The sequence below is a fragment of the Pan paniscus genome, chromosome 13 (assembly GCF_029289425.2).
Source record: "Pan paniscus chromosome 13, NHGRI_mPanPan1-v2.0_pri, whole genome shotgun sequence".
In the NCBI taxonomy this organism is placed as follows: domain Eukaryota; kingdom Metazoa; phylum Chordata; class Mammalia; order Primates; family Hominidae; genus Pan; species Pan paniscus.
This window is the reverse complement of record NC_073262.2, coordinates 31,318,180-31,343,574: the sequence shown is the minus strand read 5'-3', so window position 1 is coordinate 31,343,574 and position 25,395 is coordinate 31,318,180. Positions and strand designations below refer to the sequence as shown.

The 25,395-nt window shown below is 37.3% G+C and overlaps 1 protein-coding gene and 1 long non-coding RNA gene across 2 annotated transcripts in view; one reads left to right on the top strand and one right to left on the bottom strand.

The window, feature by feature from the left end:
* Positions 1-11,713, bottom strand: part of LOC117979348 (uncharacterized) — a 277,618-nt gene extending 265,905 nt beyond the window's left edge. The window contains exon 1 of the long non-coding RNA XR_008624481.1: positions 11,421-11,713. This is a non-coding gene — a long non-coding RNA (uncharacterized LOC117979348). The remainder of the gene's footprint in view (positions 1-11,420) is intronic.
* The window catches only part of ARHGAP15 (Rho GTPase activating protein 15), a 639,510-nt gene that overhangs the window by 430,842 nt on the left and 183,273 nt on the right, over positions 1-25,395 (top strand). The gene's annotated exons all lie outside the window — the stretch shown is intronic.

The following is a 25,395-nucleotide window of genomic DNA, read 5'->3' as shown; positions in this document are numbered from 1 at the left end:
TACATCCCATAGAGTAGGCACTATTATTATTCCCATTTTACAGATGTAAAAACTGAGGTTCAGATAGTAAATAATGTCCTAATGTCATACAGCATATAAGTGAAGGAGCTAAGACTAGATCCCAGATCTGTCTGACTCAGAGCCTATGCTGCAAACCACTGCCATTATTCTGCATTTCCAATTCATCAGCTGTTGATTATCTCTTTATAAAAGCAGAGATTAGTCTTTTCATGCTACACACGCTCATTCATGACTTTCCTTTACACCCCGCCTCTTGGTGTTGGTAACTGATGAGTACTACCGTTGGAGTTTTGCTAAAATTGTTCAAGAGCTGTTTGGAGAAACGCCAAACATCACAGTTAGGAAGAAGTCTGGCATTGCCATTCTCTGTATGGCTTTATGTATCTATGTTTGGCCCAAGAAACTACTTTAACACGCTATTCTGTTGCAGCCTTTGGGAAAGGGATCGAGGATTCTTGATTTACTAGGCTGTTGGTGCGTTTGTGAGCAGCACTCTGCCCTGTTTGTTGAATTTGGTGACAGCTTTCAGTGACATTTTGCTGATACAGCTCTTCTGCTTTGTGAAGGCATCCCCAAAGAAAACTGGTCCATGACCTTAGATGTCAACCTGTCATCAGCCTGCGACATTGCGTTGATTCTTCAGAATGATCTGTGACCTCCTTACACTTTTCTTGCATGGGGGGTACTTTGCAAAGGACAGACTTCAGCATGGAGGATGCTGCATGTCTTGAGAACTTTTGACAGAAAGTCTTGGAAATTCCCCCAGGCTAAATTCCCCCTCCTTCCCACATTGATACTTGGGTTTGAGCTGCCCATCTATGCCTTAGGCTTATTGCCCAAACTACAAATTCAGTTCAGACTCACTTGGTATTACTTAGACATCCTCTTTCACCCTTTGAAAAAGGGACAAGAGAGATTGGCATTCTTTTTGGAAAAATCTAGCTATGAACCTTCCCAAGCCCATGAGCCAATGGGAGAGCTATGAAGCATTGCCGGAAGAACTGACTGGGAATTTTCCAGATGGGTGTCTGTTAGTACACAGTTACAAATATTCTCTCTGTTTTCCTGAACTGAAGAAAATTACTTCTTACCAGGATTTTAGACATGTTTTTCTTTTTTCTTTTTCTTTCTTTTTTTTTTTTTTTGAGACGGAGTCTCGGTCGGTCTGTCACCCAGCCTGGAGTGCAGTGGTGTGATCTCGGCTCACTGCAACCTCCACCTCCCGGGTTCAAGCGATTTTCCTGCCTCAGCCACCTGAGTAGCTGGGATTACAGGTGCCCGCCACCAAGCTCGGCTAATATTTGTATTTTTAATACAGACAAAGTTTCACCATGTCTCAAACTCCTGACCTCAAGTGATCTGCCCACTTCGGCCTTCCAAAGTGCTGGGATTACAGAGTAAGCCACTGCGCCCGGCCGACATGTTTTTCATTTATAGAAACAAAATTTGAAGAAAAACTGTTAAGGACAACCTTCTCTACTTGTGCAAACAAGGAGGAACAAAATATACAAATGCTATAAATCTACATGATCAAGAATCTTGTTTGTGTGTTTGTGAGCACACACACACGTGCATTTGTTTTAAATGAGAGGATTTTTTTCATTAATTTATAGTCTCGTAGATTATTTACCCAGATTTTATTGGCATAATAATCCAAATTAGATATTGGCTTAAAGAGATGGATGTGCTTAGTTTAAACATGCTAAGAATAAGCTCCATTAAAAACAAACTATTAGAAAAACAATTTTGTTTATCAACTGTACCTAAACTACTTTAATATAGATTTGTACCTTAAAGCAAAGCCAAGCATTAACTTTAGTAGCTATCCCTGTGCTTTTCATATTATTTGCAGCATCAAAAATTGAATAAAAGAAAGAGAAAGTGAGAAAGAATGTGAACAATTGGCAGTTTCATCATGAAATAAGCAATTGGATGAAACAGAAAAAGATCTGAAAAAGGATTTCAAATTTCTGTTCTTATAAAATAGCCCTTGTATCAAGTCCATTCATTTTTCTATTAAGTAAGTTTATATTGCCCTCTTATTATTTTTAAAACGAGGTATTTCCTTAAGCCTGCTCTACTCTCACCGCCAATCACAGCAACAACGAAACAAACTCTGTTATTTGCTTTATTCCATTCCACAGGGTGGTTTTTTGGTAAGTTGAATCATTGATATTGTACCTTTTTGGCTTTCATGTGACAAGATTATCTTTTAACAATGATTTATTTTTCCCATTAAAGTTGAAAAGATCACTTGATCATAAAAGAGCCAGACTCTAACATCATTCAGGGCTTTGGAAACTTTCTTAGACCTCATTTTTCAGCTACATTGAGTCAGGGAGCTCAAAGACTATTGATGAAGCATGTATTGTTTTCTAGCTGCTTAAGAAAATGTATTGGCATTAGTAAATAATGCTGAACACAGAGGTCAAAAGAGTAAGTTATTCATGTTCATGCACATTTAGTTTCTGATTTTTACATTATAGTCCAAAAATAAGTTTATGAATCCTGACAGTCTCCAAGACACACAAATCCTGGCTACTTATTTTAAAGCAAAACTATACCACACATTTACCGTGGATTGTATTTTCTAATTCATTATGTACCAACCAATAATGAACTGACCTAATGCTGTTGTGAAATAAAGGCAGAAGGCATCTAATGGGGAAAAGCACCAGATAAATGTTGAAGGATCGACCTCTTTATCTTGATTCTGAACTATTTGGAAGCCTAATAGAAACTATTTTAACCCCTTTAAATCACAAAGTCTTCATTTCCAAAATGGGAAAAATAATGGAAATGTGAGGACTTTAAAAAGTGAATCAGCCAGGGGATAGTTATTATTAACTTTAATTAAGATGACAAGTAGATAGATGAAATCAAATCACTATTGCATTTTCTTCATAATAGCATGATACCAAATATTTATAATCAAATATGGTTTTTGCCTTCTACATGATTGAATTTTCCTTGATGATAATTGGAAGAAAAAACAAATAAAACTTTGGAAACTCTTTACTATCCAGTGTTTGAAATCATTACTAGCCAAATTCATAGGCCTTCTGAATTCTTGGACACAAAAAAGAAAATTTCATGTTGTCAGTATGGTTTGGGAATATTCTAAATTGCAAAGAATAGCTTCATGTTCATTGGAGAAGGGGAACGAAGTCTACTGAAATTTAAAGTATTAATTCGGTTGTAGCTTTTCCATATAGACTTGACTACTGAGTCTGGAAATTAAATTAGTCAGAGTTATGTAACTACTAATCCCCAAGAAAAACCCCTAAGATATTTACAAAATTCCATCGTGATCATCACCATCATCATCATCACAAATCATTGCCATAACCATCAAAATTAATAAGTAGTTATTAAAAGCTTCATAGGAAAACACACCATGCTTGCTTCTGCTCTAACAACACTGTAGCACTGGTTCCCGGCCTTGACTGCATATCAGAATTGTACTGCATATCTCCTGCTGCCTAACCATATTACTGCCAACTTAGCTACCTAAAGCAATACAAATTTATTATCTCACAGTTTCTGTGGGTCAGAAGTCTGGGCACAGCTTAGCTGAATCCTCTGCAAGGCTGCAAAATCAAGGTGTCAGCCATAGGCGGGTTCTCATCTAGAGGCTCAACTGAGGATAGGTCTGCTTCCAGGTTCACATAGTCATTGGCAGGATTGAGTTCCTTGTGGGTTGTTGGACTGAAGGCCTCAATCCATCATTGGTTGTTGGCCAAAAGCCTTGTGGACCATCTTACAGCATGGCAGCTGCCCTCATCAAAGCAGCAAGGGAGAGACAGATTATTAGTACAGCAGAAGTTTTAATCCCATGTAACATAATCATGAAGGTTACATCCAATCACCTTTGCTACCTACCGTTGGTTAGAAGCAAGTCACAGTTCCCACCTTACATCCTAGGGGAGGGGACTACACAAGGCATAAACACAAGAAAGGGGGGATAATTAGGGGTCATCTTAGAACCTGACTGCCATAAGAATCTAGTGGTAGGGCTTTTCAAAAATAAATATTTTTGAAGCTCATTCATTAAAAAATCCAATGTAAGAAGTCTGCAGTTTGAGCTATAAGTAAGTGTTTTAAAAGAAAAACTCCCCAGATAAGTAAAGTGCATAGCCAGGTTTGGAAACTCCCTGCACAATGGAAGCTAGTTTTATTCTGGCTCTCTGGTGGAGACATGACTTACCAAGACATAACATATCAAGATTTGCATTTGAAAAAAGGGGAAATAGACCATGAATGCCTGTTTTGATAACTAGTTTTCTAGTGAGGGGAAGTCTTCTCTTTGGCTATTGATTAATGTAATAATGTTCAAAAACTTTTATGAACTGCTTCATTATATAACTAAAAACTACCATGGATATATTATGTATGTTAGTATGATTAAAATTACGCATTTTACCATAACAATCCTTTTCCAATGTTGTGAGTTCTGAAATAAATGAAAATAAAAGATGCTTTACCTAATCATTTGCTAACAAAACTAAGGGGTAAATAATATGAAAAATGTAATACATTTAAATCATTGCTGATAATAGGAGCATTTAATTGAGAATCTACTACATGACAGGTACACAAAGTTAGAGGAATCTCTGACCCTCATAAAAGTTTACAAGGTAGATAAACTTTATTATCCACATTCTTCACATAGGAAATCATACTTTAGAAAAATTAAATAACTCTTAGGCCACAAAATTAATACAGTATTGAATGCAGGAGGTGAATCTATTTTAAACTTACTCCCAAAAATATATTGCCTGGTAGCTGGATTCAATTTACCATGGGGAAGGGGGCAGAGAGATGTTATCTTCTTTTTAACATTAAGGAATCCCAAATCACTTATTCTCATTATAATACTATATTTTCCAGGTGTTCAGCCTATGGGACCCTCTATAAGAAAAAAACATCAATTTTAAATTACCCTTTTAATAAATAACCCCCAAATGCTTTGGGGATTATAAGAGTAGGAAACTTGATTCGTTTTTGAATCTCCAGCATGGCAAAGTGCCTGCCACTTTGAATGTATGAAATTAAGGTTTGATTCTACAAAATAAGAGAATGATGAACATCTTCTACAAACCAACTCTATATAAAATAACTTCATTGGTACATTATGTTAGGTTCCATTTTCTCAGCAAAGAAAACTCAAGCTATATTTTACATTATATTTTCTCCCAGATGCCTATAAGTTAGCACTTAATTTTAGACTGGATAAAAGAAATGAATAGTGAAGGATCCCATATCCCCATTTTCTGTCTCAACAAAACAAAGCTTGAGGCGAGATAACTTACTGTCCCTCAACATGGTATCTTATTAGTAATTGAACATGTCAGTCATGATATTGGAAATAGTGGTATAACTTGGCATGCCATCTTAGTCCTCCAAAATGTTGGAAATACTTAGGGTTGGATAAATAGCAATGAAGTCATACTGCTCTTGCTAACCCCCAGGCCCTGAATTTTGAAAGCATGTCTTTTGTTTTTGTTTTCACACAAGGATCCCTGTTGCTGGTAATTACAGCTTTAGTGACTCACATATATTTATATAGCACCTCTTTTCCAAGGTGCCCCATGTACTTTGGAAACATTTCCTAACAAAAGTGTGCTGTAGAAAAAAAGTATTCTCATCTCCTTAAAGCTGTTCCTGAAAAGGAAAGTAACAGTTGCAGAGATGGGAAGAAATTTTTTTCAGGTCCCCAAGCACAACGTGAAAATAAATATTCAAAGTTAACAAATGCAGGGCTAAAGCAAGATTCAAACTAAGGTCTGAATGACTTAGAACCACACAGATTCTATTATGCCCTCATGTGTATGGACCCACTGGAGAGGTAGTGGAAGATAGCCTTATCTGCTTCTTGCTTCACTGAGGGTCCCAGCACAGCAGGATTAATATGGAAGGGAGAGATGAGCTCCATAAAATAAGATTTTGGCTTTTACAGCATTCATTTGACAGATGCTTAAAGAGCTCCCACTAGATGCCAGGCAGTATGTGGGACACCGGAAGTACAGCAGTGAATAGGACAAGTGACCTTTCCATTCACATGGAGCCTCCATGTGCATGGACATTGCAATCTATCAGCTAAGAACCCTGGTGATGGGTTCAATGTGAATTAGTGGGAAAATACTAGGATCTGCAGGCATCCCAGGTCTGCTCCCTCCTCTCTCTCTGACCTCACTGTGTAGCTCTCTTCCGTCCTCATTATTTTCCAACCACCACGGCTTCCTTTCTTCCTCAGATTCATGAAGCTCATCCTCTTCCTGGGGCTTTTGCATTTGCTCCTGTCTACCGGAAATGAGTTTCCAGCAGATCCCCACAAGATGCCCCCCTTTCCACAGTCAGGTCACCTTCTCAGGAAGCCCTTTCCTGAATAATTCATCTGAGACATGCCTTCACTGTACCCACCCAGCCACTACCTTTCCCAGTATCGTGTTTTCCTCTCTTCAGAGCACATGCTATCTAAAACTGCCTTGCTGCTGCTTTTTTTTTGAGACAGAGTCTCGCTCTGTCACCCAGTGCCATGATCTCGGTTCACTGCAAGCTCTGCCTCCCAGGTTCATGCCATTCTCCTGCCTCAGCCTCCCAAGTAGCTGGGACTACAGGTGCCCGCCACCACGCCTGGCTAATTTTTTGTATTTTTAGTAGAGAAGGGGTTTCGCCGTGTTAGCCAGGATGGTCTCGATCTCCTGACCTCGTGATCTGCCCCCCTCGGCCTCCCAAAGTGCTGGCATTACAGGCGTGAGCCACAGCGTGCTTCTTTATCTATCACCTCAGTGCTTGCCTTCCTCCTCCACACTGTGGCATCTATGTAAGCAAGACCTTCCCTGTCTTGGTCTCCTCAGTATCCCTAGCTCTTACTGTGCCTTCAAATAAAAGCTTTTTGGATATGAATGAATCTAACAAACAAGTGCATTAATGAGTCATGTTGGGCCACCAGCAAAGGATAGGCTCTGATTGAAAAGCAGGCGTTAGCCCTCAGGACCACAACCCAGACCCAGGAAAACGTACAGCCCCGAAAAGAATATCTTAAGAATTTGAGAGTTGCTTTCTAGTCAGTCCAGTGAAAGATGTTCCTCTTCCCAAACCTCACCTTCCACCTCCACCTGAAGTAACTGTCTGCCAACCCAACATGGAATACATTGGAAAGATTTGGGAAGAAGAGGAGGAAGCTGCCAGGCTTGGAAGATCAGAGCCAGCCCTGCCAGCCTTGTCCTTTAGGCCAAAAAAGACTGCCTAAGAAACAGAGGACCCCCAAACTCAGGTGATACTAAAGCCACATTTAGGGTCTTATGTGAATTATATGAATTTCCATAGTGTAATCCCTTTCAGTGAGGTGACTTGTTGCCAAGTCCCTGTCGGCCCCATATCTCACTGTACCTCATCTTCTGTTTGCCAGAGAACATCTCTGGGTCAAATTACAAGTGGATGTCCTGGTCTTGCTATGGCTTCAGTGAAGTAATATAAACTGCAAAATAGAATAATCAGGAAAGGAGGGAAATTAGCTAAGGGTATAAAATAAGGCCTAAATGCTGGGAAAACTGGCTAGTCATATGTAGAAAGCTGAAACCGGATCCCTTCCTTACACCTTATACAAAAATTAATTCAAGATGGATTAAAGACTTACATGTTAGACTTAAAACCATAAAAACCCTAGAAGAAAAACTAGGCAATACCATTCAGGACATAGGCATGGGCAAGGACTTCATGACTAAAACACCAAAAGCAATGGCAACAAAAGCCAAAATTGACAAATGGGATCTAATTAAACTAAAGAGCTTCTGCACAGCAAAATAAACTACCATCAGAGTGAACAGGCAACCTACAGAATGGGAGAAAATTTTTGCAATCTACCCATCTGACAAAGGGCTAATATCCAGAATCTACAAAGAACTTAAACAAATTTACAAGAAAAAAACCCCATCAAAAAGTGGGCAAAGGACATGAACAGACACTTCTCAAAAGAAGACATTCATGTAGCCAACAGACATATGAAAAAATGCTCATCATCACTGGTCATCAGAGAAATGCAAATCAAAACCACAATGAGATACCATCTCACACCAGTTAGAATGGCGATCATTAAAAAGTCAGGAAACAACAGATGTGGAGAGGATGTGGAGAAATAGGAACGTTTTTACACTGTTGGTGGTAGTGTAAACTAGTTCAGCCATTGTGGAAGACAGTGTGGCGATTCCTCAAGGATCTAGAACTAGAAATACCATATGACCCAGTGATCCCATTACTGGATATATACCCAAAGAATTATAAATCATGTTACTATAAAGACACATGCACACATATGTTTATCGCAGCACTATTCACAATAGCAAAGACTTGGAACCAAGCCAAATGTCCATCATTAGTAGACTGGATTAAGAAAATGTGGCACATATACACCGTGGAATACTATGCAGCCATAAAAAAGGATGAATTCATGTCCTTTGCAGGGACATGGATAAAACTGGAAACTATCATTCTGAGCAAACTATCACAAGGACAGAAAATGAAACACCACATGTTCTCACTCTTAGGTGGGAATTGAACAATGAGAACACTTGGTCACAGGGTAGGGAACATCACACACCAGGGCCTGTCATAGGATGGGGGGCAGGGGGAGGGATAGCACTGGGAGAAATACCTAATGTAAATGACAGGCTGATGGGTGCAGCGAGCCAGCATGGCACATGTATACTTATGTAACAAGCCTGCACGTTGTGCACATGTACCCTAGAACTTAAAGTATAATAATTTAAACCAAAAAAAAGCCTAAAATATTGGCCTAAATGAAGACTTCAAATGGGGATTTATTCATTCAAAAATATTTCTTGAAAACCTTTTATGAACCAGGATCTCTTCTGGAAAATCAGGCTCTGGTGGATCATCCATTTTGGTGTCAAGAGATACATAATAAATACACAAGATAATTTCAGATGATATCAGAAATTATAATCAAGATCGTGATGTAATAGAGAAGAACAGATGGAGACGGGTGAGGTGGCCCTTGATTAGATGACCTGAGAAGGTCTCTTTGAGGAGGAGACATTTGAATAGACACTTGACCTGATAGGAAGCAGGGAGGCATGGAGAGATGTTGGGGGAGTGCAAAGCAGGGAAACTGGTTCTGGGGAATGAGGGCTTCTGTGAGATCAGGACACACAGAAGGCCAGAGGGATGGGCAAAGCCAGGCCAGGTAGGCCTTACCAATCAAGATTAGAAGCTTGGCTTTTATTCTAAGCTCAGTGGAAGGTCAGTGGGGTGTAGGGCAGCAGTAAGCGGAAAATTAGCTGAACCTATTTATTTATTTGTTTTTAAATTATTCCACTGGCTAAGAGAAGAATGAATTGTAGGGGGAAAGAGTACATACAGGGGACAAATTAGAAGGTTGTTACAGTAGCACAGTCAAGCTATAATAATGGTGGCTGATTTGTATGAGGGAATACTTCATATTCTATTTGTCTTATTTTCCATATGCCTTTTAAACCATTTCCTTTAAGCAATAAAGTGTAGAGAGAAGAGTGGCCCAGGAGTTAGAAAGCCTAGGTCAATTTTCATGTCACCTCTTAATAATTGTGTTGTCTTGCCCAAATCATTTAACCTCCCCAGGTCAATTTTATTATCTTTAAAGCAAGAATATATTTTCTTTTAAGATGAGTCAATCCCATGAGATAATGAACCTGTTACAATGGAAATTGCTACACCATATGGAAGTTATATCTAAATGTGTCCCTTACAACCATCCTAATGAAGTAATCTATTGTAATATAATGAAGTATAACATTTTTTAAAGGAAAGAATATTTTATAAAGAAAGGGCTTATCTCAAGTTCTTCTTGGATTATTTAAATGTCACTCAAATTTTCCCTGGAACCTCCCCCCAAACCGCAAGACTCACTCCTCATTTTAAATCCTATGTTTACAACTTCAACTACTCAATTTACAATAATCTCATATTGTGTATGATGTTATATATCATTAGTGAAAATCACATGCTTATATCTTATCTACTCAACACACTAAACATTTCTTAAGGGCAGAGTTCATATCTTTTAAATCTGTCTCTCCTACTTTACCCAGAAGAATATCTTGCAGTTGATAGAAGCACTACACATTTTAATTTATTGATTGATTCCATCCAGAGTTGGACCATTTTTTTATTAAAGAAGGTGAGGAATTTGGCACACACTGGAGATCAGTCTCAAAGTGAACAATTTTTCACTGTGTACTATTGAACTCAGTTCCAAAAACAATAGCAAGAAATACATAAAATGTTAGCATTAGGTATTGGTGATTTTTATTGTCTTCGTTTTTCAAAATACCTTCCCAATTTCCTGCAATTTACACATTATTTCTTTTGAAAACAAATATTGAAGAAAAGAGAAGATATGTCTTGTTTCAAACAGGTCAATCCTTTTTTTTAACAGAATAGAATTTACAGAACATACCAACAGAACCAAGAGAATGTCAGTACTTGAGTTCTCTAAAGCAGGGGTTTCCAGCCCCCCGGCCAGGGGCCAGTACCAGTCCATGGCTTGTTAGGAACCTGGCAGCACAGTAGGAGGTGAGTGGCAGGTGAGAGAGCATTACCCCCTGAGCTCCACCTCTTGTCAGATTAGCAGTGGCATTAATTTCTCATAGGAGTACAAACCCTATTGCAAACTGCACATGGGAGGGATCTAGGTTGCATGCTCCTTATGAGAATCTAATGCCTAATGATCTGTCACTGTCTCCCATAACCCCCAAATGGGACTGTTTATTTGCAGGAAAAAAAGCTTGAGGTTCCCATTGATTCTACATTATGGTGAGCATGTAACAATAATAGAAATAAGGTGTACAATAAATGTAATGTGCTTGAATCATCCTGAAACCATACTCTTCCCCTTACAATCTGTGAAAAAATTGTCTTCCACGAAACTGGTCCCTGGTGCCAAAATGGCTGGGGACCACTGCTCTAAAGCACTTGAAATGCTATTACACTAAATCTTTGTAAGAAAGCTACCCACTTTATAGATGAACTAAAGTCTCTATGAGTTTAAATGAGTTGCTAAGAGTTGCATTTCTTCATTCAGCTGAGATTTGGAGAAGGCATTATGTGTTTCCTGGTAATTTAGAGAGAAGGTGACATGAAATCCCAGCCACAGTCTCCTAACATCCATGGGATTCTAAAAAGCCCATGGAATAATTCCCTTTAAATAGCAGCAGGTATTTGTGGCATCTGCCTTTCTTGCTGTTTCACCATCTCCTCATCCTTTCTACTTCTCCAGATTGTTTGTCTTTTTGTGGTCTCCTCACTCTCTGGCTACATTTTTCCTGAACAAGTACCCCACTCCCCCTTCTTGTTAGTCTATTACTTTCATGTCTGGCAGCCATAAGGGGTTCACTCACCATTATCTGCTTAGGATGTTGGAATTCAATATCCCATCAGTCCTGGGGGCTGGAGTATGTATGCGTATTATTATTTGATAGGTCCCAGCAGAACAGTCTTTCAGAGCAAGATGCACATCATCAGTGGTTTTGCTGATGGATGAGCTCACCTCCTTGACACAGATCTCATGATTCTTGGCATAAATCTCAACAGGAATTAGCTGCTTCTTCCACTGTGTTCCCATAGCATGTTGTCCCTGTGTTTCAGTACTGGTTTTAGTCTATTTCATATGCCACTTCTCTCCCTTTCATGACTGTTAGATGCTGGAGACTGAGCTATTTTTCAGTTTCCTCTGGATTCCTCCCTATGCCCATCATGTGCCATCTGCATTGTAGGCTTTCAGCAAAGCTGTGCCTGCCAGATCCTCTTATTTCTGGGTGCCAAAATACTCAGCATTACACGTCTACCTCACAAAGATCTACCTGGCTTAAAATCATCACCCACCTGTGTGTGCCTTTGGAGCCTTTATTTCACCCCTGTCCTCACCCCTGACACCTGTAAGACACTGAGTCTTACTGAGCCCACTTTCTCCATAGTCATACTCTATGCACACAGCCATCTTCCCCATTCCTCTCTCCCTCTCCCTTTCCCTTGCCCTGTTCTCAGCGTTATCATCCCCATCTCTCAAGAGTCCACTCAGACTTTCTAAGGTGATCATTTGTTCATCTGAGCACAGTAGGTCATGCTTCCTGCTACTCCCAGGAATATAAGGTAAGAGACCTCATATAATCAGGTAAATAGTGAGGATTTTCAGTCTCTACATAAGGTATTTTCAACAGTAGTGTTGACTCATCTCAAATCACACCACTTAGACAGCTATAAAGCCAGGCTTACCTGGAATTTTCTTTTTCTGACTCATGAAACTCTTGTCTCTGTCATATGTGTATTTTTACTTCTGAATTAATATAGCCATCCTGAATCCTAAATCCACGCGTGATTTCTGAGACCACTACTCTCACTGCTAATCTAGTTATGTAGGAATCCCTCCTAAATACAAATTTTAAAAGATAAAACATACAACCAAAACACAAAGGGCCATATTGAGAACCATGCAAAGCACTTTAAAAGTGGTAAAAGATACTAGCTAGATAAATTCAAATCTCTAGATTACAAAAATGGAAATTCATAAATTAAAAAAATACCTCTAGATACCTTTATATTTGTTTCTTCATTTATTCCATCTTGTGTGTTTATAGAAGAAACAATATTCAGGTACTTTTCATTTTACTGGGATGAGAAATGGAAATGCTAACTACAGTGCAGCTTCATGACTCAAAAGTCTGTAACTGGTATTAATGAACTTTTAAAATGCTAATTTTAATGCTTACTCCAACAGAAAGATGCCTTAAAGCAAAACTTCACATTTCTTATCTGCTAAAAGCAATGTGTTTTGCATCCCTTACAAAATAAAATGGTTGAAATAAGGTTTTTAAAGGGCTTAAAGTTTCAAGGACTTCTCTTGTTCTTCTAGAGAAAAGAAATTTATAAAATCACATCCATTAATGGTCCCTCTGCTAGAAAAGGAAAATACTCCCAAATATGTTCCACTCTAGGAAAATCAAAAATAACATGTAAACTACAAATATGTTAGCCAATTCAGAATATTTATTAACTAAATAATTTAATAATAAAGAAAATGCCTACTTGATTAATTGTTACAGAGTAAAAATTACAATAAAACTGTCTTGATCAGTGCTTTGCAGAAGCGCCATTACTGTCTGTGCAGTTGTTTAACAAGGATTTAATTGGAAAGATAAGTGAATGCACATTTAAAAGTATTGTTAATTTGCTTTATAATCACCCCATCCTTCACAGTATTGACAGCACAAGGCACAAACCCCTTTCTGTTTTACAAGTATTATTTTCCATATGTGCACAATAAATTCTGAAGCAGTAATTGGAAATTTTATGGGATCCAATATACCTAGTATAGTGGGTTTGGAGGTGCACTCTTCCTTTACAAGAGGTAACCCAGTTCTAGTTGTTGGAAACGAGTGACAAATCTTTGATGTATATATTTCCCCTATCCATGTTTGTTCAGGTTCATATTTGGTCCATTTCTAGAAAAGGTTGCCTCTCTTATATTTTATGTCTAATAAAATCAAGATTGAGAGGAGAAAAAAATCTGAATTATTTTTAGTCTGTGACTATTTGTATTACTTTCTTGAAAATGTGCATTATCAGTGGAGGTTCTAACCAAGGATGGTTTCTAGACTGTAGCCAAACGAAATCACCTGTATCTGAAAATAGTGGTACCTGAACCTATTAAAGGAGACAAGAGAAGGGGCAAAGAACATCTATGATTGATCTCTACCTCTGCAGCCACACTGACACTCACTCACACACATCCCTTAGAGTTTGGAATCATCTCATCAAAAATCCAATCAGTGTGGTTTGCAAAACAACATGAGTGTAATGCCTCAGATTTCTAAGAGGTGGCAACCTTGACTACCCAAGTTTCCAATATACAAAGCCCAAAGACCTTCCTTATTGTAGAAAGAGCCTAAAGCTACTTTGGAAGCAGGTCATTTGCTCAGTTCAAATGGGTAGAGAATGTTAGAGTGCCTTGTTTATTGGCTGATTCTCAAGGAGCCACAGTCTTTAGGATTTATTTCAAAAGATAAAAGAGCCTAAAACTTAAAGTATAATAATAATAAAATTAAAAAAGAATAATAAAAAAGATGAAAATATGAGCGTCTTCTTGAAAATGGGGAACTGTTCGTTAAACCTATTTTGAAGGCAACAGTTGTTCGAATCCTCTCTATTGATAAAGGCTGCCCACTTGGTTATGATGAGCAGGGAGTGTCCCCAAAGTGTCTCATGCCAGTGGCAGTAAAAGCCTGAAAAAATATAGGGAACATGCTAAATAGCCTCTCGGCCATGACCCCATTAGCTAGAATTGGTAGAAATATCTTTAGGTTTGGTTAACTATAGATTTATTTTTTTCCTGTAGACAGCAAACACTTCAACTATAAAAGCTTAGAAATGTCTTCTGAGGAAAATTTTCGTTAGAATCCTTTGCAGTGTAAACCTCTTTGCCCTCTGGATAAAATGTGTTACCTTACGTATTGTCATGGGAACAATTATTTTTATCTTTAGTTTGGCTATGCCTCTAAATCTCTAAACTTCTCACATTTACATTAGTTTTTTATGCTTACAGAGTAAAATAGATACACATATTGAGTTTCACATGTCTAGAGATTTTCCAATACATGCTAATATCTGATCACTAATACCAACTCGCAAATCACATAAATCTATTTCTTCATTCTGACATGTATATATATTTCTCTAGTGAAAATTCTTACCTTGCTGAGTTTCACTCTCCCTATATGTGTAAGTACTTGTGTGTTGTAAAAACTGTGCACAGACACACATATGTGTACACTTTAAAGATTATTTTTACTACTTTTTCAAATTTCTCCATTGGAGGCATGGATTTTAAAACTGTTTATCTCTGGTGAAAATGTCTTTGGGACCAAGACCTTTATATGCCCCATTTCAACTAGACAGAGCTGAGACTGGTGCAATAATGAAACGTCCAGCTGTCCTTTAATTAACTAAAATGAGGAAAATGTAATGTTTTGATGAGAGAACCAGGATTCTGTGAGGGATAATGGGAAGACTATATGTTTCTGCGCCTTCCTGCATATGACACAGCCATGGGGTGCAGGAAAGAGAGGAGGCATTTTTATGCCCCAGTAGGGGGAGCTTTCTTTTCCCTACTGTAAGGACAGCATGGTGCATGTGTTTAAACACGCCATCCTAAAATGCAGACTTTTCATTTTCATTTTGCAAGTGGGAAATTTCACTATGTGATGGGCACATTACTCTTCTTAGCGACACATTTTGTGCAAACTCATTTGGGAAAGAATAGGAAATTTAGAATACTGCCTTCATATTTCTTCTGGAAATGTTAGCCTGAATCCATTATTTCCAAACCTGATGAGGATTACAGTTCATTTGTATTTCACAGCAACCCATATTGTATTCTGTTTTGTGAAGTAAATAAGAGATGATACCATTCTAATAGTGCCTGTATTTTGCTTTCCATGTTAATAGTCTTATTCTGGGGGCAAAAGGGAAGGAAAAAGGCAGAGAGTGGAATACTCAATTTAGCCTTCTCTAGATGGAAGGAATGTGTTATTCTGACAAAGAAGTGCCCTGAATTATTTTATAAATAATCTAAACCGGAGGAGGTGGAACACAAACTCACTTAGGTCACTGAGTATATCCATATTCAAATGATATTATAAAAAGCACTGTTCATTAACACCCAAATCTCTATCTCTTATTTAACTACGTTTAAAATACTCATGGACTAACCTGATTTGACAGCAGTGTAGGTGGATGCTTATGTGCCACTGAAGGGAATTCTTTACAAAATAATTTCCCACCAGCATTTCACTGTGCCTGAGATGCCACAATTTGAAAATCAATTCATTGGCTGAGGCAGGAAAGACAAATAATTTCACCTCTTATACTAAATACAGTTGTTTCTTGGTGACTGACCAGATGGGTGTGTTAAGAAGGATACTGAAGCATTGTCCTAAATAAGTGGGAAAGAGTTCTGTGATCCATCCATAATGGATCACATTAATAATGTATGGCATAGATATTATTTAAAAAGAAAAAACCAAGTGCCTGAATATGCACACCATGCACTTTATGTTTCTGGTTTAAGATATTGGATTAAGAAAAAATTGACTGTTATACAAATAACATCTGAGTCTTACACTCTATCGATGTAATCATGAACACAAATCTTTTAATCTAGTAGGACATCATATAACCTAGCATACCTTCAATGGAATACAGCAAAGAACAGGAAATATCAGAAGAATCAGAAGAAGGGAGGATTATATGATAAAGAAAAAAGAACTCCGCGGGAGTTCAGTTAGATTAAAAAGTCACATTTTACTTAACAATTTTACCACCTCTTTTTCACCCACTGACTAAATTTCTTTCTTGATATAAAGTATGACTAAACTATTTTGGTTGACTCTAGTTCATATATTGAGGTTATATCTATTGGAATGAAAGGAAGTCCAAAGTAATCCTCCATTGAAGAAATGTCCCAGCCTAATTAATGATTTTAGCTGATGACCATATAGACTATCTTTCTGTCTACAAAGCTGTCATCAAACTATAGCTAAAACTAATCCTCCTAATTGCAAATCACTTGAAAATAAAAGCAAATCACTTGAAAGAGAGAACATCTACAATGGAATGTATAAGCAAAGTCTTCCCACTTTACCTTCACTTACTTTGGGCTCAGGTTGGTGAGATTTATTTTCATTAAGACAAATTCTTAGGCCCTGAAAAAATAGATGAAACCTACCATCTGCACCACATTTCAATATTTGATTTAAGTCATCTGTTGACTTTGAACACACTAGTGTACCATTCCTTATACGAGCTAAAATGTAATCCCCTTCACTGGGGACTGTAAAGAAATGTTGACTTTTGATTTCTTTACATATTTGATCTTTCAAGATATGAGAATGCTGCAGCTGGAAAACTCAGCACCATTAGGGAAACAAAGCAGAAAATAAAACATACAAGTGAATCAGTTAGGACTCTTCTGATTTTAAGGGACAAAAACCAAAGGATTTTTTTCCTTTATGTAACTGGAAAAATCAGGAAATGATGCAGCTTCAAGCATAACTAAATTCTGAAGCTTAAACAGCATCGTAAGTCCTAACCTCTCTCGGTCTCTCAGCTCTGCTCTCCTCCCCATTAGCTTCATACTCAGGCTTTGCATGGTTGTAAAATGACCACCAGCAGTTCTGGATCAACATGATCCCTGCTTCTAGTCCCTCAGGAAGCTCCTTTCCCAAAGCACCTGACTATTATTAACCAAAATTGTGTCATTAACTCATCCCTGAATCAGTCACTGTGGCTAAGGAAATAGAATGGGCTGATTGGCTTAGAACAAGGTAACAAGCGCCCTACATGGAGGTAGAGGGAGATTCCCATCCAGAATTCAGGAACGGCAGTATAAGGAGGGGGATACTCCCCAGAGGAAACCTGGTGCGCTATGTTCAGAAATAAGATGCTCTCTACAACGAGTAAGTGAATTTTTACAGTTAAGACAAAAAATGCCAGACTGTACAGATAGAAGAGATGTCAAACGTCACTCAGGCAATTCTCTTACTTGCAAGCAGTCTTTGAACGTGCTTAAAACTCTTTAGATAAATTAATTTTGCAGAGTTTTGGGAACTTTTTAAAAATATTCAGTAATTGCTTTGGGAGCTGATGTACATAAACCTCACAGCAATTGATTGGTTCAGGAAAGGGGTAATCATGTCCAAGTTAAGTTGGTTTGCTAGCTCAGGTATAAGTGTGGACCTTCATATGTCCTGAGTATTTCATTTATACATAATCTTTGAAATGTTTTAGGAGCAAAAACCACATGCTTTCAAGGTCTTTTAGGAAACCAACATTGAAAAGAAAAAAACTATCATTAAAGCTAAGCACATGTTGTCATTCAAGTACCAAGATATTTAATAGAAAATTACAACATGGAGTATGAAAGATGAGAGATTTAACTTTCAACAGGCAAAGGTAAATATTGAGAGGGCCAGAATAATGATGTGGAATTATGTAGATGAAAATCTTGCCAAGACCTGATAGCAAATACAATCCAGCAAAGGGCCAGGGAGAGTAATGTTGAAATCTTTGATGACTCTAGGCCATCTAGAAAGCACCAATGGCGCTCTATACATTTTAAAAAAAGAGGGGGGGTAGTTTTTTGGTTGATAATTTTGGTCATTTTTAGTGGTATCCCTGTGCAGAAGAAGATGCTTTTATTCAATAAGAGAAAACTGTTTACTGTTTTTGTTGTATCAGGGACACATGACAAAGCATTCAAATATGCAAATAATTGCAAACTGATGTATCCAGCAGTTTAAAAATTGAATAAATAATTTAGTTTTTACACATGGGCAACTCTTGCTAAAAAAACTACAAATCAGAACTCTTCTGTTTGAATCTATTTTTTTTTTTGTTAATAGATGAGCTAATATGATAGGCATTTAATTGTATAATGTATTATTAGCCATTTTCTTTGGCATACCATTAACTTTAAATAGTATTAATATTTAACATTTCATAATATACACTACAAAGTTCTTATTTTTTCCAGCTGAACAGAAAATGTACATTGATAGTAAATCTCTTTAAAGTGGGTTTTAAGATGCTCAGTATGCAAAACCTGTTCCATTTATACTGTTTGATCAGAAATACTCAAAATGCCACAGCATAATAAGGCAAATGCTGTAAGATGACAATGATGCCAAAACTGTATTATGATTGTGTATTCAAATACAATGTATCGCATAATTAAGCATAATTATATAATTTGAATATTTAAGAGAGCATTTAAAATGTGATAGGAAGCATCTAAGTACATCGACTTCTCAGGATGGTTAAATCAGAGAGTGTAAAGTTGCGATTAGTATTTGTTACTGAATGGAAAACTAATTCAAACACAAGTTTGCAAGGAGAACACTTGTAGCTGGCTCAAAATCATAGGCCCTAACTTTGTCTCATTACATTTGAATCTGTTTAAATTTGAGTACCACGTTTTTCTGTCCTTGCAAAACGTCATTTAGTTAGTTGAGGTGGGGCTCAGAGTTTCTAGGATAGTTGTAGGATGCCTAGGATAAATGATGCTCTTTGTTCCATGGATATCAATTGTGCCCTTAATTCAGACCAGCATTCTCAGATAGGTGTGCCCATGATCGTGAGGGGAGCTCGTCCAAAAAGAATAAAGGGAGCAACTCAAATGCATCCCTGTTTCCAGGAAGACTGCCCAGAGGCTATGCCCCACTTAGTATAAATCAGCCAGATCTTTTTGTCGAGGGAAGAATAGTGCTGATCATGCAACTTCCTAAGTAGAAGATGAAGCTTGATTTCTTATTAATAAATATTTGGGGGGTATAATTTTAAGTGGGCAAGAATTAAGATTCTGAACTTTTCCAGCATTCCCTGCACAGAGCTTTTTTTCTCCATTACCAGCACTGAAACATTTGTTTTATTAAGAAAGAACACTGAGAGCTGAAGAAAAGTTCTTTTTATTTCTAATTCTCCCTAAATTTTCAATGATGTGAACATAAGCCCAACAGACCATGCTTATGGCATACTCTAAAATTGCAGTAGAAACTCGAACAATTTTTTTCTACTTCATTTTATGTAATGGTGACTTAATTAGGGGCTAAAGACAGGTGAAAGAAGTTGTCCCAACAACGAGTATTTAATATGTCAATTTTTTCAGAGATTTGTGCCATTGCAATTAAATAGGAAATGAAAAGACAAAATTTAACTAAAGATTTCCTGTATCTGTTAGTACCAAAGCCAGATAAATTTCTCCAGAGGTCAACATGTTCTCCAGAAGCTGACCACATCCAATTATTTCCAGCCCACGCCCAACACGAATCTTATGCTCCTGCAGACAAATGTAATTATTACAGGCAGAGAATGGTATGTTTATTTCCACCTCGATGACTTGCCGGTGACAACAGATTCTGTATTCTGGATCTCTTCTTTTCCCAAAATTCTCTTGCTTAGCCCATTTTTCAAAACTCCACTGAGGTTCCAAGTTCCTGTGATGAATTCAGCTCATTTTCTTACTCATCCTTCTTTTAGATGTATTTTTAAATTTTAATATGCGTTTTATCACAATTATTTTAATACCTTAAAATATCCTAGTTTTTGGTTTTCTGTATCATTACAAATATATTGGTACATAATTCTAATTAATATATGTAATTTTCCCTTTATACTAATTCATGCACTTGTGCCTTGTCTTCCCAACCAAAACCATCTAGATCGTCATGGATAGGATCATATTTGACTTTTACATTTTTACCCTCAAGCTGTGCAGGAAAGTGCCTATAAATAATGGATGTTTAATAATGATGGTCTTAATGATAACTAATATATACTGAGCACTTCCTATGGGCTAGGTACTGTACGTGCTAAGTTTTGAACAGTAGTATCCTGTGATCCTCACAATAATCCCACTTAGCAGGTTCTATTTTCATTCTCATTTTAAGCTAAAGGAACTGAGGTAGAATGTGATCAGTAACTTGATTGCAGGCACAGAATTGGTAACCAGCTTCAAACAGGTATGCTTGAACACCGTCCATGTTTTCAGGCATACTCGATGGACTAATTAGCTCCACAAAAAGCCAGAAGATGCAAGTGCCAAGTGACATTTGTCTCAATATGCCATAAAGGTTAGAGAAGCTGCATTTTTTTATAGTTTCACTTTACAGAGAACTGGGCTCATTGTGGCAAACAAGCAACTTGCTGTGCCAGCTGGTACATGGCTATGTGCCATTGCCCACACTGCAGTCACATCTTGGAGTGCCCTTCCGCCCCACAGCCCCATAGCCCCACACCCACCTACAAATCTCTTATTCATCCTTCAAAATCAAGCTAATATGTTATCACCTCTCTGAAACTGTCCTTAAATTTCCCAGGCAGAGGCAACCTCTCCTTCTCTCCTCTGGTTTTCCTTCATTTTATCCATGCGTTTGCCATAGCATTTAGTACTGTATAATCATTTACCTTCTCACTTCGAGAGCTTGAATTCCCTAACAGAAAGTAGAGAGGGCTTGTTACCTTTACCTGTACTGCCTGGCAAAGGGATTAGTACAATGATGTAAATAAATAGGTCTTAAATGAGTTACAGGAAAAAAATTATAGGTTATACTTGGAATTAGCTGTCTCAACTCTGGAAATGGCACATTCTGTCGCTATTCTCCGGCATCTCCCCCAACTTCACATTCCCAGAATCTTTGGAAGAGCAAAAACTCTCATCTTCAAAGACAATTCCTTAAAATTTTCCAAGGATTGGACCTTCTCTTTCACAAGCATTTCATTGGTGGGGAGGGTAAAGGGAGGAAGGAAGAGGTCAGTTTCTTTTCCTGAATGACATTATCTCTAAAGACTCTGGAAAGTGATAAGTGCCATTTAGCACTCTTTTATTTCAAGTGTCTATGATGTGAAGAGTGTTTGCTTCTGCAGGCTGAGCAGCCCCATTGGAGTCTAATATTAGACGTGATATAAGATGTGCACGTCTTTCACATTATGAGGCTTTATGTTTCAAACCCCCATACCTTGCCTCTGTGTATTTGACAGCTGCTGTCCTGCAAGGCAATGGCCAGTAAGAGGCATGATTGCACTAAATTGGAAGCATGAGGCAAAAGGGTGTGTTTTTATTAGGGGGGCAGGGAAGAAATTTGAGGGTAGTAGGTTAGAAGAAATCATCCACAGATGCTGATCTCTGTTGGTTAGTGGATGTGATTTCTGAATTGTGGTAATTCCTGTTTCTGTGACAGTTCATCAAAAATCGAGGGCACTACTTTTGAAAATTACCCATGGTTTCATTTCCAAACTAGATGCAGACTCTGTGCTTTTGATTATTAGAATTATTCAACTCACTCTATGGGGCAATGAGGAGGGGCATTGATAAATCCTACCCCAACTGACACTCTGTAAGAGATTCGTTACAGAAGCATGAGGTGGCAGAGCAAACTCCATCACTTTTTAACAAGTGTTATCTAAACACACAGTGGCAACTGATGAGTGAGCCAAAGTGACAATTTGGAAATTCATTTCTCTCCTTCAGAAAGTCTGTGTGGGTTGGGAACAGTAGAACTAAAAGATGTGGAGACAAACTTTTTTCTACTTTTATTAAGCATTTCTAGATGAATTGTGAAAGGCAACTCAGCAGATGTCTACTGGCATCTCTCTTTCCCCAAAGACTTCTTTTAAAGTCATATAAAACACTTCTCATACCAGCTTGCCAATGGGTGAGGAGGAGACAATACTTCAAAAACTTTTCATGGTTAACACCAGATTGATAGCTCCTTTAGCAAAGCTAAATCTTGAAAGCTGTTTTTCTTTCATTCTACCAAGAACTGGCTCAGGTTGAGTCCCAGCTTTTCTTCAGGGATATGGGAACACTCAGATGGGAACTGTGTAGATGGAAGAAGTGTGGAAAGGGAGAGATGAGTGTACATTGGCTACGTCTAGTGCAGGGAAATCATTTCTCCACTGGTCTCACGTACAGCTGGCCACCCTCCTGATCTTGCTAAAGGGGCATATGAGCGCCATTGTTAAGAGATGGGGCTTAAAATGTAAGAGGAGTTTCAAGAGAAGTGAGCTGCAGATCCACATAGGAACATGTCAGGAATTATTTAAGTGGCCGGTAATATGAGTATCATGCTACCAACACTGAACAGTTTATCACATAAATATAATTGTCTTCTTTGAGAAGAATAATAAAAGCTGACTCCATATGTTACATATTATTTAAAATTGTTCCTGCAAGATGTATTAGTCCCAGAGAAGAAGCAATTCTTCTACCAGAGGACAACAGCAGTTTTATTGTATAACATTGTCATTTGTTTAATTTGTTTGTTCCCAGTAGTAGTTTTACAGATTTTTACGAACTGTTACTTGTATAGAAAGTTGAGTTACTCATGATGGATATTGCTGGCATTCATAAAGACAAAAATGGCGGGGGGTGGAAGAGGTCAGAAAGGTAGATGGTGTGGATTTCCCTAATGAAATTTGCTTAAGCCAATGCTTCTGAATTCTTAGAGAAACCAAAAATTACTGTAGGGAGTTAGGTTCTGTTTGGGACATTTCTAAGATTTTTGTGTGAGTTTATTTAAATATGATCAAGTTAAACTCAGTCTGGAAGACCTCTTGTGAACTGACAAACAACTACTTTTATTCAGAAATAATTGTGAGTAAATGGGAGTTCTCCAAGGTTTTATGTTTTTGTATTTGAACCAATTACCAAAGAATACTAATTTTATAGTTCAATGTCTACTACCAATTTTTAGGCATTTTATTGGTTAAGAAAACCAGTTTCCTCTGTCATTTCTCACAATTTCAACTAAACTTTACTTTTTAGCTAAATTAAGTGAAACTTTTCTAGGTAAATTTGGAAATTTTGGAATTTTAAAATGGAAACATTTTAGTTTGCATTCTCCTTTGACTGATAGATTTAATATATACCGAATGAGAAAATGCCACCCAAGAGTAACCATTCATGTTTTTTGAACTGTTAAAATGCATTCTATTGCAGTTTCACAACACTGAAAGCAAGTGTCTAAAATTACCGAAATAAAGCTGTCCCTACAGTGTAGATGAAAAACTGGCCAGATAATCAGCAGTAAAGACCAATCTTCTTTGATATCAAGGTATCTAGACATTCACAATTTGTTCATTTGTAGCATTCTGGCAGACTTAAAACTCTAGAAGAGAATAGCCATGTTATTGCAATATAATCTGGATAATTAGAGCATTTAGAAATCCGACAATAGGCCAGGTGCGGTGGCTCATGCCTGTAATATCAGCACTTTGGGAGGCCGAGGTGGGTGGATCACTTGAGGTTAGGAGTTCGAGACCAGCCTGGCCAACATGGTGAAACCCTATCTCTACTAAAAATACAAAAATTAGCTGGGCATGGTGGCGGGCACCTGTAATCCCAGCTACTAGGGAGGCTGAGACGAGAATTGCTTGAACCCCTAGGAGGCAGAGGTTGCAGTGATCCAAGATCATGCCACTGCACTCAAGTCTGGGCAACAGAACAAGACTCTGTCTAAAAAAAACACAACAACAACAATATAGAAATATAATACATATCTACAAAAGCCAATTGAAGTCAAACTGGAATTCTGCAAAGCAATCTTTATGAATGTGAGTAAGTTAGGTCATATTAGGTTGGTGCAAAAATAATTGCAGTTTGGCCATTATGTTTGCACCAACATAATACATCTTTTATTCTCAGTGCAAGATTTTTGATCTACATTTCTGAATAGTTTGGAAAATAAAATATGGTCACATCAGAACCAGTGGCAGGTAAAATTTCTAATTATAAATTGGCTCAAATGATTTATATTTGACTTTGGAATGTCTTGCTAATATCTTCGTACATGTATTTTACTTTTTGCTGTTAAAACATTTTCTAAACATACTGATAAAGACGTAGAGAGATGGATCAGAAACATACTGGGTGTTAAAAAATCATCCCGAGGTTTAAAATGTTCTTTCTAAATTTAGATAAACGCAAGATAAATCCCACAGGAAGTTCACAATTCCATAGATGTCTAAAACTAAAAGAATGCAGAGATTTTCTCAGCTCCATGCCTTTTCTTGTAATTATATATTGACTGAGTAGAGAGTTATAAAAACACCCCAGCCTGATCTTATGCAACTATATTGCTATTTGTCAAAAGAAAACTTAACAACTTGTCAAAAGAATATTTACAAACTATATTTAAGAATATTTAAATAACTGCTATAAAATTTAAATAATACAAAAATATACAAAGAAAAATTACATCATCTAGTCATTTCATAAATAAACACATACATAAATATACACATAAATAAATATATTAATATTTAGTGAACAACACCATTCTAGATGGCCCTATGTGTTGGTGTAGAGAGATTGATAGAGATGAATAGTCAGATAAAAATATGATTCTGCCACAGTGGTTATTCCTCAGCAAAAATGTTTTATGTTTAGTTCTACTTGAATTTTAAGAAGAAAAAGAAATTAAATGAACTTGAAAAATGACTGAACTTCAAATAAATGTTTATTTGACCCAAGAAATATTAGCTTCTGAAAGAAGTGTTTTTAATAAAAAGTGTTTTTATTTTAGACCAAATCTTTCTCATTGATGAGGAAATTAGTACAATTATTCTTCCTTCCAGATAGTCTTCCAAGTTATTTAGGATTTTATTATTGAAAATGTTATATTATTTACATTTATAAGTATATCCCCAATATTGTTTGGTCTTATTCTATGCTGCACAGGAAATATGTTCACCCCTTTGTTATTTTACCAAGTTTTCTCTGTAAGGGAAAGTGCCTTGCTGTAATTTTGTGCTTATTAGATTTAA